At 37.6% G+C, this 21,211-nt stretch overlaps 1 long non-coding RNA gene across 1 annotated transcript in view; it reads right to left on the bottom strand.

Moving 5' to 3' along the window:
* The window catches only part of LOC116781009, a 53,500-nt gene extending 36,382 nt beyond the window's left edge, over window positions 1–17,118 (bottom strand). Inside the window, exon 1 of the long non-coding RNA XR_004354743.1 lies at window positions 16,959–17,118. This is a non-coding gene — a long non-coding RNA (uncharacterized LOC116781009). The remainder of the gene's footprint in view (window positions 1–16,958) is intronic.
* Between the last annotated feature and the right edge of the window lie 4,093 nt (window positions 17,119–21,211).

Here is a 21,211-nt window from a genome sequence, read left to right as displayed (position 1 = left end):
GATTGCTAGCAAGTACAAATACAAAAATAATCCTTATTTGAGAACTCAAATGAGTACTTCCTCACAGCTGCATTTCAAGTATTGTTTGCCTGTCTTCAGCATTTTGGAGCATTTCTTGTTGTATTATTATGCTTTCACTAACCTAAAGCAGCAATGCAAATATTCATGCCCAGTTTAGTTCAAACTGGTGGATTCAGCAGGGCATCACAGGAGTGCTGACTTCTTCAACGCACCCCAGCTCAACATATCACATTACAGCATCCTGTTCTGGATGTCACTAAAACTGTTCCCATTCACACCAAAAATGCAGCCTGTGTTTTAACACTGTGCCATAAAAACTATTCCCTTGGAAAGGAGACAGATTCCCTTCCAAATCAAGAGTGGCTTCTGAAAAGGTGAAGCTTCTCAGCAGTGGAGTCTCCTAAGACCTACTGTTCTTGTCTCACCCTATCCCTGGATGCTGAGAGTTTTTCAGAGAGTCACATGACGAAGTGGATTCCTATCTTCTGTTGTTTCCATCTACCTCAATGGATGTCCCAGGCTAAAATCCAAATCAGGATGAAACTATGTTGTTGTCACTGCCTTTTGGGTTGACTTTAAGCTTTTGCAGACTGCCTCTTTATGAAGTTATCTTCTGATGAAAGTTCTAATGGCTCCTGTGACCACAGGAAGAGAGAGCATAAATTCTATTTTCCATCGTTATTCTTTCACCCTGGCAAACCAAATGAATTTTTGTTTCTCAAGCAAAAAACTCCATGCTATGCAAAAGAAATACAGACAAAATTTTGCTCAGATTTTGCCCAGGGAAGTGGTTAGAGCACCAAGGGTGACATTTAAACAACACTCTGAAGGACAGCGTGGGGTTGTTGAGGTGTTCTGTGCAAGGCCAGGGGTTGGACTCGATGACCCCCGTGGGTCCCTTCCAACTCAAGATATTCTGTGATTCTGTGACTCAGAACCACGAAAGATCTTTACCAAAACCCTGAAGGTTATCTAAGAATTGCCATCTTGTGATTTTAATCGGATGGTTTTCTACATAGGAAAAAAATCACCTGTCAAAGTAAGTCCTGTGAAAGGTATAGTAAGAAATTTCAATTTTGACCCACAAAAGTAAAAATCTAGCAGCTTACTCCAGCCCCATGTAGTTGTGGCACTGCCCAACGTAAGAGTTGCCTTCTGAAATAAGAGGACTCACTCTGACAGAATTAGTGTTTTTAGGCTCACCTTTTTTCTGACTAAACTCTCAGAAAGGCAGACACACAATGACATAGTGTGATTAAAAACCAGGAAATTGGAGGCCCTATGGAAGGATTGTAGCAGGTGAGTCCACTGCAGTAGCTCAGTGTGCACCTGACTGATGAGGGTATAAACAAATCATTCAAAGGGTAAAAGCGGATCCTCCTCTAAATGATTTTTACAATTGATGAGACTGAGTGAGGAGGCTGCATCCATACATCAAAAAACATTTAGACTCAGTAACTATCCATACTCATCCATTTAATCACACTGTATTGATAAGTGTCTGTTAAAAAGAATTTTCCCCTAGTCCAAGTGATCCCCCTTCTACAGGCTCATGCTCTTGCTTGGAACTCTGTTAAGTATGTATTTTATTCAGATAATGAGCTGTATGTGATTTTTTCATTACTAAAACAGCAAATGGATACATAAGAAATTTTCAGTCACTCTCTAGTTAGGGCTATAAAGGCATCTCTAAAATAGCTTTCCATCATTTAATATCATGAATAGTTGTATAGCATACTTGAATACATGGCACAATACAGATATCTTTCGTGCTTTTCTGAGAAACTATTTGTGTTTTCTGAATGCAAAGAGAGAATTGTAAACTGCAAACAGTTAACCTTCTGTGTTGATTAGTAAGTCTAGGGACCACATGTCACACATGCAGTATTTATTACTCTATTCCCTGTATTTCAGAGGTAAGTGCATAAAGTAGCCGAAACACTACAGCAATTGTCAGACTGGGCTTTGGAGATTATGTAGAAGACAACTCCATTGATAGGAAAGAGACTATAAAATAAAAACACATGATAGATCTCACTGATCTCATGCCCTCTGAAAGCACAACTCATCAAGGTGTTTGAGAACATTTAGATGCCTTGTTTGAACAGCAATCCACTTCTGTCAGTAATTTGAATTTTAAATTTTTGCATTAGCTTCAGGGAAAAGCAGTGGATGTACTCAGCAGGCTGAAGGTATGAGGAAGAAGAGATAAGCATTAAAATAGAAAAGCAAGGAAAAAAGTGTCTATTTCAAAGTGTGGGCTGTTAATTAATAGGTTATGAGCCAAAAAAAGTGCATAAATATTTCAGTGATGGCTTTGCAGTTAAAAGTAAATGCAACTCAGAATTAAAAATTATTCTGACAGACTTATTTTTCAGTTGGAGATGGAGGGATTGACTGGCCTAAGTAAAAGACACAGATGGAGTGGATTATTTCCCTAGAGTTCACAGAATCATAGGATCCCAGAATGGATGGGAAGGACCTTAAAGCTCATCCAGTCCCACCCCCTGCCATGGGCAGGGAGACCTTCCACTAGACCAGGTTGCTCCAAGCCCTGTCCAACCTGGCCTTGGACACTTACAGGGATCAAGGGGCAGCCACAGCTTCTCTGGACAACCTCTGCCAGAGCCTGACCACCCTCACAGGGAGGAATTTCCTCTTAATACCCCATCTAAACCTCCTCTCCATCAGTTTGAAGCCATTCCCCCTTGTCCTGTCACTACAGTTTCCTTCCCAGTTTCCTTGCAGCCCCGTCAGACACTGGAAGGTGCTGTGAGGTCTTCAGGATGAACAGCCCTAACTTTCTCAGCCTGAAGTTTCCACTGACTCCTTAAATCACCTGACCATGAGTTGAACTGATAAGCCATAGCTCAGCTCCCTCTTCATTCCTTTGTCTCCTTCAACCAGAGAAAGCTCAGCCACCTGCGCCCTGAGACCAAAGCACTTCACAGGACAGTCTATAGTTTAAATAGGACAGCCACCTGCCTGAAATAGGCAGGAGCAACAAGGGATTTTGCTGGGCAAAAGGAAGCTGGACTAAGTTTTCTGGTCTCCTCGCAGCACCAGAAAACATGACAATGCTCAAAGTGGACACTGTTCAAATTGTGCCACAACTTGTGACTTTTGGGAATGTCCCCGTAGGCAAAGATTGGTGTGGTGGAACACTGGCAAGTGTCTCTCTGGATTGCAAGGTACGACAGAAACTGGTGTGGTGTCCTAGTTAGAACAGCTGGGACCGATTTATCGCTGGATGGGTGTAGCCCAAAACTGTGTATTCTATAGCCTTCCATGCCATTTCCCAGAAACTGTTGTCAGTAGAGGCCTGCGAGGTGGGGGGATGTTCCTGTCCTCATGCCCTTTTGTGGAATTCCCTGCTCTGAGGGAAGGACTGAGCATCCTCATACCCTTTTATGGAATTCCCCACTCTGAGGGAAGGACTGAGCATTCCTGCCTGAGCTGGAGAATATATAAACCTGGAGGTTTGGAACCTTACCACCACTCGTGGGATCCAGAGGAGGACTGCAGCTCACCGCTCTCAGCCAGACTGCAGCTCGCCGCTCTCAACTGGACTGAGACCACCACCCTCAACTGGACTGCAATCACCACTTTTGACCAGACTGCAACAGCTCTCCCACCAGCAGGTTTTTCCCCTCTCCCTTTACTTTGGACTCGGGGGGGAGGGGGACAAGGAACACCACTTTGTTTACGCCCCAGGGTGCTGGGTCATACATTTGGGTTTTGTGGGTTAAGACCAACTGTTTGTCTGCATAACTGTACTTATTGTATTATTTTATTACATTGTTATTCTGACTTATAATCTCTCTTTTAGTTGAGTTCATTTCCCCTGCTGGTTAACTTTTAAACCAGCACATGTGGGTAGACAAATGGTCAAGTCCAGCCACTGTGAGACACAACTTTAATTTTAGGAAAGCAGGAGGAAACCATTGGTCTCTGTACGTCTAACCTCCTGACAATTTATTCATTCCAGTCTCTAAATAGACCAAGAATTTTCTGTGCCCTGTCTATATCCATGCACTGCTTATGTCTAATTAGGTTTTCTTCTGAAGTGCTTTTTAATAAAATTGAAGCTGCTGCTTAAGACCTTGTCACACATCTGCACCATCCTTGTGATGTCAGTTCATTTATAATTAAACACGAGAGAGCTTTATCATGTGTCAATCATCATTCAGTGAGGAGGTTGTCCTATTTACCCAATTAAACAGGTATTTATTGTCAACATATTAAATTTTTTTCCTTGAATACTTGCTTGGAGCTGAAGCACCACTTCATTTAATTTGTGTACAACGGTATCTAGAGCAATATTCTTGTGAAATCAGAGAGTGTTAAAATAAAAAACAGGAGCTTCAGAGCTGGCATTGTTAAGGAATTCTCATGTAAGCTTTGTATACAGATGGAATATGGAACTGCTATTGTATAGTTTTAATGTGGATTGCTCCTTTGGTTCCCTTTCAAGTTAATATAAATTTTATCACAATTTCTCTGACAGCTTGGTTACTGGAAGGAAAATTCATTTTGCTGAAAGATGAAGAAAAGTGAGAAAATAAATGTGGCACTGTATTGAAAACAAGGTAAAATATGGAAGGAGAGTGAAAGAGTATAAATTAAAATTTTCCTGTTGCTGAGAATAAAAAGACAGAAGTCCAGGGAGGTTTCTTGCTTGCACATTTATAATAAAACATTAATTTGTCAATTATATCCCAGTAATATCCTGTCCTGCAGCACAGATTCCTTCCTTGGCTAACTGAAAATTTATTTTGCTTGGTGCAAAACTGTCTTTAGGAATAACACCCAGCAGTACAACACAAAAAACAACAATCCACCTTCTTCTCTAAGACTTGCAAATTATTCTGTGTTAATAGATCCATGATAACCCAAATGCAGAATTAACATGTTAATAGTGTCTGTAAGAACTTATAAAAGACTGAGGACCCCGCTTATGTTCTGTCACTCTCCTGACCTTCGTTAATTTCTTCTACTCTACATAGTCTTAAGTATGAAGAGTAGCAGGCTTTCAAAACTACAGTTCTTGTCATAGAAGCTTACAAATAATCTCAAATATTCACTTGGAATAATGCAGTTCAATTGTGTTTTAACACATCTAAGTCAACGACCTGTAAATTAATTATTCAATTACTGAAAATTATTGAAAAAAATGTTGAAAAAGTTGGGGGGAAAAAAAAGAAAAGAAATTATTGAAATCTCCAGATGAGCTTGGTCTACCAAGAGCCCACTTAGGTGTGTCCTGCAGAACCCTCATGTCAGACAGGATCTACCTTATCTTGGGCCAGCCCTAAACATGGGGTGAGGCAATTATCTGAATTAAGACACCATAAACATGGTAGATTGGATTCTAAAAGCTATTCCAGGATGCTACTGCCAAGGCTATGAGCTACTTGAGACAAAAAACTTGCAGCTGTGGATCTTATATTTCTGTTTCCATCAGCTAAACATTTAAGTGACATTGCTCAGAAAAATATTTTGATTTCTCTTTTCTTCCTCTTTTCTTCATATGTATTAAGTCAGTCACATTCTGCTCTGGGAGACAGTGGAGACTGTGTTACATGAGACAATCTACCTTTGTAAGAACACACAACAGAGGAATAATATTTGGAGATGTCAGGTGACAGCAAGTTAACCTCCACACAGGTGCACCTTTATGCAGGCAGCATCAGGCTCTACGCCGACTCATTTTCCAAATTCCATGTCAAATTGGCTAAGTCCAACAACTGGAAAGTTTTAAAGATGAAAAGGTCTTGTCAACGCGACTCAGCCAAGAAATATATGTAAAAGCAGGGAACTCAATTACATCTAGAATGTTGGTGCCCTACTAAGGACAGCAGTTTCACGTGTGACAGAAATTTTAAGGTTAATGGTTTGGAAGCACTAGTTGAGACTCAACTTTCTAATGCTCAGGTAACGGTGTTTAGAGAAATACCAGGTGAATGCTTAAAACTAAGTACTGTGCTTAAATATTACTGAAGATAGGAATGCCCAGTAAAAAAGTGAGGATGTGAAATGGAAATATGAACAGTCAGATTAGATTCAAGATGGTTCAAGCAATTTGAAAGGCTTGCACAGGATATGCAAACTTACCTGGCCAGCAACATTCAAGCCTGTTTAACATCTGTAATCTTGATTATGAATTTTACTAATACAAATCTCCCTCAAATCAGCTTTTTCTTTCACTTGCATATTTCTCTTTTGGATAGGAAGATGTATTTTGGTTGATGTACCATGAAACTGAAATAATGTCTGAAAATAACATGTATCATCATATTCGGTGTGACCTATCTACATAATAGTTGGTTTTGCAAAAGGACCTCAGCAACAGAAAAGATTAGAAATAATAAAGAAATATGTTGTATATTTTTAGCAAAGGAGAATATGTCATGTCACAGGAGTCAATGAAGAGCTGGGTGTGGTATACAAGGAACCATGAAAAAGAGGAGTGTCTGGCTACCAATATCTTAGGGTAACATGAAACATTGACTTTCTTTTTTTTTCTGAAATCTAGCCTAAGAAAAGGTTAGAACAGCACAAGGAAACATCTCAACCTTGCAAATAATTTCATTAGAGAAAATGTAAACTGAGGATTGTGGTCTCTGGCAACATCCTGCACCAAGTCATCCTCAATAAACAGCCTAGCAAGCATTCCTCCTCCTGTCCTCAGATGTGATGGCTGATTGGGTATTATCTGGAGCAGAAAAGCTGTAGATGCATATCAGGCATGCAGAAGGCAATAGTTGTTCTATACCTTTCAAGTCTTACACTGCAGAGGAGAAAGCAGGAAGACAAAGAGAAGACCAGAGGTCTTTCTTACACAAAAGAGTAAATAAAGGTTCATTTGGGAAACACTATATCCTTCTAATACTCAATTCCACCTTATCACAAACCCTCCAGACCTTACAACCCCACCCACATTTATTTCAGTGCCCTGACATAATTTTTCTAAGCCTCCTGCTGTTTTAAGATTTACCTTTGTTAGGTAATACTTAATTTAGTATTAATTTAATTTAGCCTGGTCAGCCACCACCTGGCCACAAACAGGACTCATTGGCCCAGACAACCCCTGCTGCTCCCAGGTTTTGGAAGGACAACTGCACCAAGGGGAAGTTGGACAAACTTGATCTATCTTTAGATATATCTTCTCCCCTTGCTTCTCTCCCCCACCATTGTCACTGGTTGGAGGATACTGGTTTGGACATTTTGCTTATATTAGCTCTGGGATTGCTCTGAATAACATGGATATAAAGTTAATGGGTTTGTCTGTTTTTAAAACTTCGGAGTTCACAAAGTATCCTGAAACATTTAGAGTCAACGGGTAACTCATCATATCCTGACAATATTTTATTTTTATTCGGACATCTTCTGTTTGCATCTTCAAACCTGTTTTTACTTGAACTGAAATAGTTGCTCAGACTCTATCACTTTGAATTTTGTCAATACAACTGAGTATATCTGATTTTTGTTTCATTTACCATCTTTAGTCAATAGTGTATCTACACAGATATACAACTAAAGGAGAGTATGTATACCAAGATATTTTTCTTAACCTGGTGTTTCAGAATAGTTTAACAGTTGCATAGCACCTGAATAGATAAATAATTCTGTATCTGTGACAAACATCAAATTCAGTAGGTTTACTATTGTAGAAATGTTTTCTTATTTAATGGTGTATTTTAGCCTAAAGGTCTGAGGATTTTCAGTATGAAAGACATAATTTTTCAGGATTGTTTATTAACAATAGAATTTTGTTCAGGTAGTTTAATAGTTACCCAGGGAGCAACTCCAGAAAGGCTAAAGCAATAACACTCTGGATGGTTCACATCACCACCAGAAACTAAATGACAAGATTTATCATCACTTTACTTCAGTTTTACACTGGTGTAAGTTCAGGGTTTAGAGAGTTGAGGCGGAACATTGAAGTGATGAATAATGTACCATTTTCCTCTCTGACTAAAAAATAACCCCGTGAAAATATTCTGTAGTGTTTCTTATAAATCTGCGGTGGTAAAGATCACCATGTGAACTAGGTGTTAGTAAGAGTTTTATACCTGTGGCCAAATAGTAATTCAGAAGCTGGTAATTTTAAATCGTATGTGGATAACTCCTCAGTACTGGGGAAAAGAATCACCTGTTTCCAAACTCTCACTAAATTCAGTGAACACTCTCTGGGAACAGATGTTCTAAAACATAAACCAAATTTCTTTCAACATCTTTCTACAATTAGCAGCTTTTTAAACAGATTATCTTCTCATGTTAAATACCTTCTTTACTCTTATCTTTTCTAGACAAACACAAGGACAGAGGCGCCATTTTTTAATTTAGCACTCAGGTCTCTGATGTCAAATTCTCTTTCTGGTTTCTACATAAATGGTATATAAAATATTTATTTCCATACTCTTTAATAATTAACAGCTTTTAAAAAAGTACATGAGAAATCTCATCTCTTTTTAGAATGAAACCTAGAATGAAACATACTCTCCCCAAACAGTAGCGTTTACACCCACATTTGTCCCTGTTCCTCAGTTTTAGTCCTTGTTACTGTGTTCATTCTAAATATAGAAGATGAAAAATTGATGTCAATGGTTAGATTGACTACTCTTAGATTTTAATTCACCTTAGTACCTTGATTAAAACAATTTTGAAAAGAGAATTTAATTTTATTTCACTTCTGCTATTTACTATTGACTCTGTTGCTGATTGTTTTTTTATACTGACCATTTTCCTTTGGTTTTATACCAAGTCCACTTATATAAGTTGACATGCAGTAAACAATCTGAAGAAAATACAAGCATGTAATTAATTTTAAAATTACTGGTTGTATGTACAGGCTTGAGTGATGCAACAGCGACATGAAAATTGTTATGAATGGTTTGACAGATGAATAAAGTAAGGAATTATTTTAAGTGTTATTAAGTAATCAAGGAAGTGTGTCAGCAATATTGAATTTAAACAAGGATCATACTAATCTAATTCTATACCTCCTGCGGCTTCTAATAAGCTTATTTTTATTTATGCTCAAGTAGACTGAATGGTAGTTAAATTAATTTAAGAGAGACATGATTTGTGCAACTCTTCCTCTTATTGTACAAGTTTCTGAACTGATGCATATGTGCTATGTGCCCTCCCACAGATGATAGAACCCATCAAAAAGGATCCGAATTAATGTCACGGTGAATTCTGACACAAGTTGACAGAAACAGATGAGTCCCTTCAACTGACCATGGAAGTGCATTTGCTCATTCTGTATGTATTAGTCACAGCATGTAAATTTACAAATATTTATCCATTCAGACCAGACTTGGGAATAGCTCTAAATATTACTGGAAATTCATTGTCACGGGCTTCAAGTGCTTGATTTACTGCTTTGGGGGAAAATATATAGAAGTGGTAAATAGGAAAACAAATGCACAGTCAGTGCCTCTCACCATGGTCTCTCTCCTTTTTCCACTCAGAAACATATCCAGTGTCACCTCTCACCCTTTTCTGTGCTCTGGACCTTTTCTTCCTCCTTCTCCAAGTCATTTTGAGAGATCAACTTACTTCATGAGGCAGAAACACGATTAAAACAAAATCAGCAGTACAAGCCTGCTTACTTGGGAGTCATTCTCCTTTTCCTCTGGTTTTGCCACAGATTTCAAGAATTCTGGAAATGTCCTGATATCTGTATTTCATTCCGTTTCAACAGGATCCTTATGCATCTCATACAGGAGATCTAGGACAACTAAGTCTGATGCAACATTTCTCATTGGCTGGATGCTGGTCTCCATAGTCAACAGTAATCAGCTGAAATTAAGCTGATGAAGAAAAATAGAAAATCTAGATACAGCCTTCACTGTTCGATGACTTATGTCTCCACTGGAAAAATAAGTTCTATGCACTTAGTTCTGTGGTTTTTAAGCAAAAGATTAAGCGCTTATTTTAGCACAAAGAAATTGAAAAGTCTTGCCAAATCGAAATGGTAGTGTTTTAGCCCTGCTTTGCTCAGGTGGGACATTTTGGATGAAAAAAAAAGGATGATTCATTGGTAAAAAGTTAAGTGAAGAAAACGGACAAATACAAATAAAAATAAAAAGATTCATGCAGTGAATCTGAATTTTGAAAAGTGCACTGAACTGAGCAATCACTTCAATGGAGTAGGAGGATTTGCAGGAGCTTGTGAAATCTTTTCCCATATCCTGAGTTTCAGTGTATTTTTGTGTATGGGATTTTCTCCAGCTCATTTCCTCGGGTCCGTTACAATTTAAGGGATTACTGTTCCCCACAGACAGTTATGCTAAATGGAATACTCAAATTTAATCCAGCAAAGACATATTTCATGATCAGTCTAAAGAACAATAAAACCAGGTATTTAGGGCAGTTTATCTCATTAATATAGCCAAGCTTTCATTTCATTCTCTTCCATGCTATCTTTGACATCAGGGCTGAGCTGTCAAGCATGGCTACTTAGGCTTTCCGTCAGCCTAATCTTAATCTCCTGCCAACAGCATAATGAAAATCTCAAGTATCTACATTACTTGCTTCTCCCTATTAAAAATAATGTGAAAATAATTCCATCTGAAAAGATGGTTTAGGAAATGGAGGTTTAATTGACACCATCAAGAGTCCTTTAAAGAAGTGTGAGTACAGAGAATGCATGTTTGGCTCCTGTACGCTAATCACGGGGATGCACATGGAATTTCAAATATTGCCTTCTTTGTTGTTTTTAACACAATCTCCTTTTCTCAACTTCCCACTAAAAGACTGAAAATACTGTAGCATAGTCTACTTCAAAAGCCAACAACTGTTCCAGCACTGCTGGTTAGCTCAACCACACACATCTTTCCTTCTTACTGTAATTTACTCCTGAGGAGAAATTCTTTGGCCTCCACATCAAGACACCCAAGCCAGGATCATGAAACTGATGCTCAATGTGATAAATTAAACTATACCAACCCTCAACCTACCTAAGAGAAGCTTAAAATACAAAGTACAGGTCAAGCATCACTCCAGTTTAAAACATTTGTTAGAAAGGGAAAAACACCAGAAGTTTAGCAGAAAGGTAATGGAAGAAGGCACAGTTTCCATTTTTTAAGCTATCCTCTCATAATCTCACAGCCACCAGTCTCACTGAAATAAATCATAGATGAATCATCAGAGACACATATCTCACCATATTTGTCACAGCAGTAAAACCCTGCTCTAAAGAACATGCCCTGAGAAAACAGAGGGTACAGCCCTGTCAGTCTCACAGAGTAATAACTTCTCCATCAGCAGTCACTTATTGGGCTATTACCAGTGACAAAAATCGGTGAGATGTGCTACAAACTAGAGAGCTGAGAGACTTTCCTTGGGAGAAATTGCAGCCTTGGAGGTCAGTAGATAATGTTAATTTTTTTCCTGCTCAGGGCTTTCAGTCTTCATATTTTCCCACCTTTCCCTGGGGAGTCAAGAGAAATGGTGTCTGTGGATAAAAATTCCTTGCACCTCCCAAGGAAATAAATCACTCCTTCCCATGTGGATGGCGAAAGTCTAATTATCTGCTGCTCAGTTAAAACTAACACACACTGCACAGAGAGACACCAAGAGAAAAACAACTAAAACAACTGCACTTCGCTACATTTATTTCTGCCTTAGTCATTTCAGCTGAATATGGAATGACCCGAGAATTTTTTTTGCAACCACTTTTTTGCAAATATTTCATTTTTTGTATTATTTCTGCAATATTATAATAAAAAGGAAAGGAGGAAGGGGGGGGGGGAGGGAGGGAGGGAGGGAGGGAGGGAGGAAGGAAGAAAGGAAGGAAGGAAAGAAAGAAGCCATCCCAAAGTATAAGAAAATGCTGAGCAAGCATGAAGCAGAATGCCTTAATTATTTAATTTTTTTTTTGATACTCACATTACAGTCTCTTCTAAGAGATTTTTTAACTTGCCTTTCAGTCTGAATGAGTTAACCATCAAAAACTTTCTAAACACTGCATTCCATAAATTTATTATGGCAGGAATGAGTTTATCACCGCTGCACACCAGTGACTACAGTGTTTGTCACACCAAGTTCTCTCCTATTGTATTAAATAAATACAGTTAATGAATAAAAAAGTGACATGTCAACACGAACTCTTAAATATGTCCTTCTTTAAAAGGGAGGTAACTGTGGGGCAATCTATATATCCCCTCTGCAGCATGGAAGGTTATGGTATCATTTTCAGTGGGATCCAATTTTTACCTGGTTAAATTTTTTTATAAGAAGAATTAGTTGTTGTGTGAGACAGAAAAAACCCCCATGTCTGTGTGTAACCCTCTGAGAATGCCCAGTTCTGATACAAATTTATGGTTTCTCCTACCTGAGTCATTGGTGGTGGCAAACCACACTTTAAATAAATGTTGCATTAGGATTTTAAAAATGTGAACCGCAAGCAGTAAATTAAACAAATGCAGAGAGAGGATCCCCAGGGAGCTCCTGGCTCACCACAGGCTCTGAGCGCGTTTAAGGGGGTGGAAGGTTATCAAAAGAAAGACAAGTCCAGCTTATTACAGTACTGGGATGAAGACTCTAAAAACCTTTTGAAGGTACAGAAAGAGAGTATGAAAACTGAAAAAAAAAATCACATTTATCATTAACAGGCAAAAACTACGCAGCAGCCCCTTCTACCCACAATTACATACATGACTAACTTTAATCAGGCCCTGAAGTCAAGAACAAACACCGAGTTGTGAGGACTGTAACAATCGTGTTTGAAGTAAAAATTACATTCTCTGTTTGGCCTCCTCTGATGGAGCAATTGGTGGCAATGCAGGTGGCACAAAACACCCCCTGGCAACTCCTGGGACTTCCAAATATGCAGCCACCAGTCTGGATATGGGGTTTTTTTATTTACTTGGATGCTGCTGATAACCCCAAAAATATGCTGAACCCTTTGAGCTCTCTGAAAAAGCAGTGTTTACATATAAAAGCAAATAACACCTGTTATTCTTCAGTCAATTGAACTAAAAGTACTTCCTAACACTTGCTTCTCAAAATTATGAAACAATTCCTGTATAATAACATCTTTTGGTTTTCTCTAGTCTTCATCTCAGGAGAATCCAGCACATTTGCATCCATAATAATGTTTTTCCTGTATTTGAGATGCCTTCCCCCAAACCACTTCTGCCAATTGTATGTATATGTGTGTATATGTATATTATTAAATAGTAGAGAAATTAGGAACGCTACTGAGCAGCTGGAATGGATTATACTTTGAAATACATAGAGTAACTTATAGAAATTATCCAGGAAAGCCTTCCTCCGAGGAAATCCATGTGTGAATAAAGACCATAAAACTAGATCCTTTATTAGTAAAAAATGACGGACAGAAAAAAAAGGAAAGCTTTTGCTTTTCTTAACTCATTAAATAAAACCAATTTTGTTAAACCAAAGCAGAAAGATAGAATTTTTCCCTCGTGGAAGCAAAGTAAAAGCTGTAAGTTGCACTAGAAAGGGAGGTTTTTTCCTGATTTACTTTTGTTTTAGTTACAGAGGCTCCAGCTCTGTTCCACTGTTCTCTGTGACTACAGACCGTGCTTAATTTTTAACATGATATCAAACAATTTGCCATCCTCAGTAGGTACTGTCTACTCTCAAATAGGTTCAAATACTTTCAAAGTGAAGATATTATAGAAACATCCAATTATTTACAGGATTCAGGCTGAGAGGCCCTACACTTAAGCCTCTCTATTGAATGCATATTCCACATGGCTAATGGTGTCATTCATATGCAGCCCCCAGAGAGATCTGGGTAATAAGCACAATTTCTAACTGTGGATTGGGAACACTCTCATTAATTTCTCCACTCCAATTATGAAATGCAAATTGTGAAAAGTAGAATTTGCATCTTAACTTGACTTATATATTATCTCTGCTTTGCACCTTAGGAAATTGCCATATATTAAGTTATAGTTAAAGCTGCATCAATACCATCACAGTTTACTGGAATGAGAATAATTTTATTTAACTTCTTGGCTCAGTCATGTTTTGAACTGTAAGATCCATCCTTTGTCACATTTAAAATGTGTAAATTAAAAGCCACAGTTCAACTGTTATTAACTAAAAATAACATCTGTCTGCCTAAGGAAGCATTTCCTTTCATTGAATATCAGATTTGAAAAACAACCTGCTAGAGAGCCGGATAAACCTCAAAATCTTGACAGTTCACTGACCAACTAATTATCCTAAATTTCTGCTTTATCCTAAAGTACATCTTTATTTCAGCAAATAATTAAACAGTTCATTAGCAACCTTATTCCACAAATCCTAGTTCACCTCTTTGCTGATCTCATGGCTACTTTCACTAAGCTTCATATTATCCAAAGCACATTGCCAAGTTCCATTAAAAACGTTGATTTAGCCCTTGAATAAATTGCCAATGTAATACTAGATGTCTACATGGATAAACACAATTCAACTGCCTTTTCTGCCACCGCACCCACACACAAAGCATGAGAAAGGTAGCACTCCTTTTGCTCTAATTTCTATGTCAAACAGATCTCTATTTGCATTCTTCTGAGTGTTCTTGGTCATATCTAAGAATATGTTTTCATTCCAAAGGACTAGAGAATTGCCACATAACTAGCTACAACATCCATAAATCTAAAATATTTGCAGAAATAGAACCCTTTCGGTTTTCATGACTCAGTATTTACTTTAGATGCTTTTTATTTCAAGATAAATGCTACTTTCTTTGCATACTTTAAAATCTTACAAGAAATATGTAGAAGTTAAGGACATAATTTCTATGTAACAATGACTGTTGAAAAACTGTGGTTTTAAAAACAATCTGAAAGGCAAGGAGAAAAGGAAAACTTGGCTGATTCCTTTGAAGACGAGGTATTTTTTTCGTCTGATTTAAGATCTTTTATGAGTCAATTTTTGATGCAATAACATAAAGACAGTATTAGGTTCCTGATGTTTGGCTTGTGACAGCCCTGGTGAACATGAAATGATCACCAGTGATGTCACCAAAATTTCAAATGGAAAATAATTCTAAATAAGCTTTATTTGTTAAAGCAAGGACTGTTGGATATGGTTTTGTGCAACTGCACCTTATTTATAAAGCATTTACATTAGCATTTACATTAAAGAACCAACTCCTTCTGCAGGTCTATGCAGGAGTGTTCAGAAACAAGGGGTTGTTCGTGCATTTGCAAACGTGATCACAATCTGTCATTTGATCCTCCTGCCAAGCAGAAAAACCATGACACGCTTCCAAGGGCTGTACATCTCCCATGTTTGTGATGGAGCCCTTCCAGAGGTGAAGGAATTCTGAGGTTAACTTCCCCCCCTGCCTCCCTGCCGCCCCAGCAGGCTGGGGTGGTTTGCTTGGAATTAGTAATTTTATTTTTTTGCTCAGTGACCCAATACTGGAAAACATTTCTGGGCAGGACCCCAACATCCTGTCAGCTTAAGATAAAGCCTTTTTGTACCACGTAGGATCTGGCATTCCATAAGTAGAAATTACTGGAGAGGCTTCATAAAAAAGGAACACCTACACTTGTGAACTGGTGCTAATTCCACATCTCCCTATTTTTGACAGGCTGGAGAGAAGTGAAAATTATTAGCCAAGTAAATTGACTGAAAACTTGATTAGCAGCTGGCAAAAGACTGAAGATGAAGGTCAAAAACCCTCAAGGACGCTGGGAAAAATAATCAGAAAAGTGATAATTGTTACGGTTCGGCTGTTGTAATTTTTCAGGTAAATGCAGAGATTTTGTATCTCCTTAGCTAACCAAAGAACAACCACTGCCACATAGTGTAAAGGGAAAAAAGGAGAATAGAGACTGATAGAATGGATGTTCCATATCCTAAGCCTTAAAATATAACTAATTATATTATAGCCCAGAAGAAGAGACACTCTTCAGGTTCAGCTGTGACTTGATCTGTAATCATATTAGGACTTGATTGTACAGAAGAATAACTTAACTGCTCTGGTTTTTTTCTAAAATTTGCCCTACTTAAGGGAATTAAAACAAAAATATCAGTATTTTCTTAGTCATTCCCCTACACAGAGGACTCAGATATTAATAAACAGAGGATTACTCAGTCCAAGGCCTTTCTATACTCCTCTGCAATAATTTGCCTCCATAGGTTTTGCTTCAACAATCAAGACTAAAAAAAAGTGAAACTGAATTTCAGCCAGAGACAGGCAGACTTTCAAAATTAAATGGACAACATACAATGGGGAATGTGCATTTTTCATTGCAATGTACTGTAAAAGAACAGAAAAAGTAGAATCTGATATTTTTCTACACCATTCAAAAAAAATATAATTTTTAAACTAAAAAAACAGGATTGTAAATTTAAACATTCCTAGCTGGCATCAAACCACAATCTTCTACATCAAAATACAATAATAAAAGATAATTCTCTTGTTTATTTAAACAGAAATCTTTGCTAATCACGGGAAATGTCTATGTAATATATTTGTGTTCCTATCTGTTTAAAGAGTTTGTTATCCGTGGAATATTACAGACAAAAATGGACTATAAATATCTTCAAATATAATTTGCCGTATATTTTAAAGAAATACCACTAACCATATTGCAGCTCTGAGGTAATACTCTGCATAACTAAGCACCTCCCAGACCATGTGAAAATATTTCCGGAAGTCAAAATTGACATAAGAAGAAAAATACCTACAAGTGCTACAAATTCTGACACTCATGTTTCCAAATGATTTTTTCTCCCCCATGATTTTATTTTCAAAAGAAATCCATTCTGGTCCATTAAACGTGGTATTGTGAGTTAATTTCCACTGAAATTTCACAGGCAGAACCACAGGGTGATGAGGTTGGAAGGGACCTCTGGAGGTCACCAACCCCAACCATGATCAGTTGGGTTTGGAACACAACAAATCCTTCTTTAGGTATAAAACCATTTAAATACATTTAAAAACTGCTTACTTTTCTTCAGGTGGTTGTTCTGCCTCATAAGCTGCCACCTTAGGCCCTGTCCCAGCAGGTTTTGCTGCCCTTTGTCTTCTCTTCCTTCTTGGAGCTGTGTCAGCAATGCCTGGGCTCCCCAGGAGGGAGGAATCCCTTTGCTCCGGTGCTGCCAAAGGGAAAAAGGATCAAAGCTAAAAAGAACTCAAATACGAAACATCACAAGACAATCCTTAAAATTTGGTTTCTTTAATTAAAACCTCTATACTGCTAAGATGGGCTCAGATCTGGGAGCAGTTTGTGTCAAAGCAGATGGCATAAAGGGAAATTCAAGGAGACTAAATTTAAGCTGGAAGAAAAGCTTCCCTTGATACCTCTTTGTAGTCAGTGGACAGCAAGAACTGGGTAATCTGTCTAGATTTTCACCGACTCCTTCGCTGAGGCTGAGTAAAGTAGGCTCTGTCCTTGTTCATTTACCTAAACTATGATTTCTTACCTGGTTCATATTTAACGTACCATGTACATTCATAAAATATGCATTATCCACACTTAAAACACAATGCCCTCTCTGCTTTGACGATTACCTCCTTGAAGCTCAAATCTCAAGAAAATCAGATCCTTCCTTAAGCTAAAACCCCCCTAAAAAGCCACCAGTAATGCACTAAGAAGTTACGTAGATATTTTTATTCCAGCTATCAACTTCTTGTAGCATATTTTCATTTGGTATGCTTGCTTTAAAAATAAAATCCTTAACTACCTATCATTTTCAAGACAACGATACCCATAACAGCACAAATTTCAACTGAAATACATTAAATAATAACGTGGTGACTGAGGCTGATGCCGTTACGGTAACTTCCCTGATTATTACTTTCTGTGCAATTTAGAGAGGTTTAATCTTGACATGGATGAAAGATGCCATAATTTTGAGATTCAACACAAAAGGTTCTCACAGAAAGTAAATAACGAGTCCTGTTTCTTCATTCCTTTCACATCTACTGAAAGCGAAACAGGAGGATAATATACAACCCACAAGAGGCATTTTCACGGTTTCTCAAAAAAAAACGTGCTTCTGACCAAGAACACCGTTAAATTAAACAGAGGCTCCAGTGCTTACAAAGAGGGACATCCTGAACATTTAATAATACTAAATATTTACCAGCATGCACTATACCACATCACAGGCTTACAGATATTTGTAGGGTGACAACAGGCATATTTCCAAAGCACAAGTTTAATTAGCAAGTTTCAAAGTCCAGTACAGACAAGACACATTCCCACAATAAATGCTGAAAAGGGTTAAACTACTGCCTAGTTCTCCACACTAAACTTTAACTAGATATGCTTACTTTTCCAGTGCTAAATGTTGAAAATATCTTCATGATAGTTACTATTTACCTGCAGCATGTTGGGGGTAGTATGTCTAACATCTGCACAAACACTATTTTATTTAGTCCAACACCACTGCCTGAAGTTGGCCTCTTCGTAATTAATACATATAAAACAGTTTACTGTCAAGAACCCAACAAACTTAAACAACTTTACTATTACTAGCTCTTATCCTTTTTGCTGTTCTCCTCCCACACTCTCTACTTTGGCCAAGAAGTAGATCCAGAGGTTAACCTCATACACAAAACCTACATTATGCCGGTGTGAGATAAAAAATGTCTCTATTGTGACTTGTGTAATATGCAATGGTGATCATGGCCTTCATGCTCAGCATTGTTCTGTTGTTTGGATACAGAACAAAAACAATTTAAAAGAGAATTTTTTCTCTTCTTTCTAAATAAGAATTTTTCTTTTAATATCACACAAAAAAAAAAGGTTTCTCATTCAGACAGCCCAGAATGCAATCTTACAAACAGCAGCAGACTGGCTCATAGGTGACGGTTGACCACCACAGGCTTGGGGTTTTTCGTTTTGTGTTTCACTTCTTTTAAGCCAAACTCCTTGTTAAAACTGCTAATGAAAAGAGGGTATACACTTGAAGCATCACCATAAGACTTTAAACACACACCCAGTACTTCTGCCCTAAAATAATTCCCTTTAATGAGTTAATTTATAGTACTTGTGTAAAAGCCAAAGAAACCTTCAGCAAAATATTACTCATTGCTCAACACAAAATCATTGGGAAAAATGAGAAACAGTCTGAGATGTAAACCTAGTTTTTCATTCTGAAAATATTTTCTGTCTAAATTTCAGCACCATTTTAAGGAAGTAAAGTTCCTTTACTCCTCAGGAAATTAAATTCCTTACTTTTATATTATGTAATGCAATATGAATGATTATTATACCTTTGAGAAGAATAGTAGTACTTTAAATATAGGCAAGAGTACTGTTTGATGAAAGCCCGCAGTTGAACCACCTAAAACAAGCATTGAACAAGAAAAGAAAATGCTCCCAATAGATAACATACCTTCTGCAGGTGAGAAACTGCAAGAAGCAAAATTGAGAAGAGAGCAAGAAAGGGAACTGTAGCTCAAGTACTAAAAGATTATTTGTGCTAAGATTAAAGACTTTAAATAAAAAATTCCTGCTGTATTTTTTGCTGTTGTTTTGAAAAAAGATATTATTTGGTGGGTAGTGGGAGTCTTCAAATAAGATAGAATATTCTAGAAAATAACTGAAAACTAAAAATAACTATTGTTTGTTTGGAAGACTCGGGATGAAATTAAATCAATACAGTCCTACAATTGTTAGGGACCTGGAAACACAACAGGTCTTTAATACAGAAAATGCCAGGACTCATTCTCAAGGCATTTGGTAATATACCATCACCATCTCTGAAACTACAGGCATTCAAAATTAACTTCTGTAGCCTAGTTAAAGATGTGCAGTCCACTTAGATTTTAAAAGAGATTTCTGCATTATTTTACTTTGATATACAGGAGTCAATTGTTTAAAAATAAATACCTGCCAATCTATCATATTCACTTTTCAGTTTGGAAAAAAAAAGAAGACCCTATGTACCTTCATTCTCTGTGTATCACCACTTGTAATGAAAATTCTACAGCTTTGACTTGTCTAGGTAATAATGACAGTGCTGTCCTCACAAACAGGATCCATCTCCTCTCAGTACAATAAAGGACTTAAACCAGCACTAAAAGTTTTGCCATAAAAAATGTATAGAGTGAGCAAAGCAAGCAAAAAATGAGTAGAAGGCTTCAAAATTTGAGCAATTTGATTGTCATCAATGACCCAGCTTCACACAGACAGAATACATACCCTCGATGTCCAAATTGTGAAAGATGTACCACTGGCAAGAACAAAATGTTGCAATTCATGAGATTTTACCCACAGGAAACAGACATACCTTCCCTTCTCTTCACCTTGCTATCATACATTTAAGATATAACAAAGGATCCAGTGGATTCAAGGAACATTCATATTTTCAGCACATACCACTAAATGAAATATATTTAGCTTTGCTCACAATAAAGAATGTTCATCTATAAAAACAAAAAACCCAAACTTTGGTTATTACTGGAATGGAAAAGGAAAGATTTATCAAGGACACAGGCATTCACCCTCAAGGAAAGCCTTTATTTAAAATTATCTCCTGTCTAGGAGATTTTATCAACAGTAGCACAGAACTGTCAATTTTAATTTCTCTCCTGAACAAAAATTTAGCTTTTTTATCACAGTAGTAAGGACTTATGAAAATTTGTTCAGATTTTCAGATATTAATGCTATCATAGGTCCCCTAAATTTCTCTTAGAGCAGAATCTCCTGTTTGAATTCTGACTAACTCCAGGCATTTTGTGTTGCTGCACAGAGTTAATCAACTGGACTTCCAAGTTCTGCTGTCTGCCTTTAATGAAGTTGATGATTTATCTTAAAATCAGCACCAGTGGCAGATAAACTAGGCCAAGAGGTGACAAAGTGGTCACAAAACGATCACCTGAAGAGCCCCAGAACTGCCTGTGACAGCTGTTCCCCAAGCTACCAGAGAAAGAAAAAAACAGAAAAGGAGCAGAACCCATCACTTTAATCCCTGACTGTAGTGTAATTTCAGCAATTAGGTGTTTTCTCAATCCCAGCCTAATTCCTGAGGGATCACCATGGCTGATAATAATTAGCATCTCTTTGACAGTCTCAGCAGAGCCTTCTAAATGAATGGGTATGGAAATTAACATCTCTCACTGGTGTAGGCAGTATTTGCAAAGTGGGATTAAGTCATGTTTGACAGGCAATTTAGGAAACACCTCTTCTACCTACACTAAACTTATCCTGTGTATACAGATTCTGGCCACAGTAAGGCATTTTTCATAAGA

The sequence above is a fragment of the Chiroxiphia lanceolata genome, chromosome Z (genome assembly GCF_009829145.1).
Source record: "Chiroxiphia lanceolata isolate bChiLan1 chromosome Z, bChiLan1.pri, whole genome shotgun sequence".
Classification (NCBI taxonomy): Eukaryota; Metazoa; Chordata; class Aves; order Passeriformes; family Pipridae; genus Chiroxiphia; species Chiroxiphia lanceolata.
The sequence above is the reverse complement of the archived record's forward strand: the minus strand, read 5'-3'. Positions and strand labels throughout refer to the sequence as shown.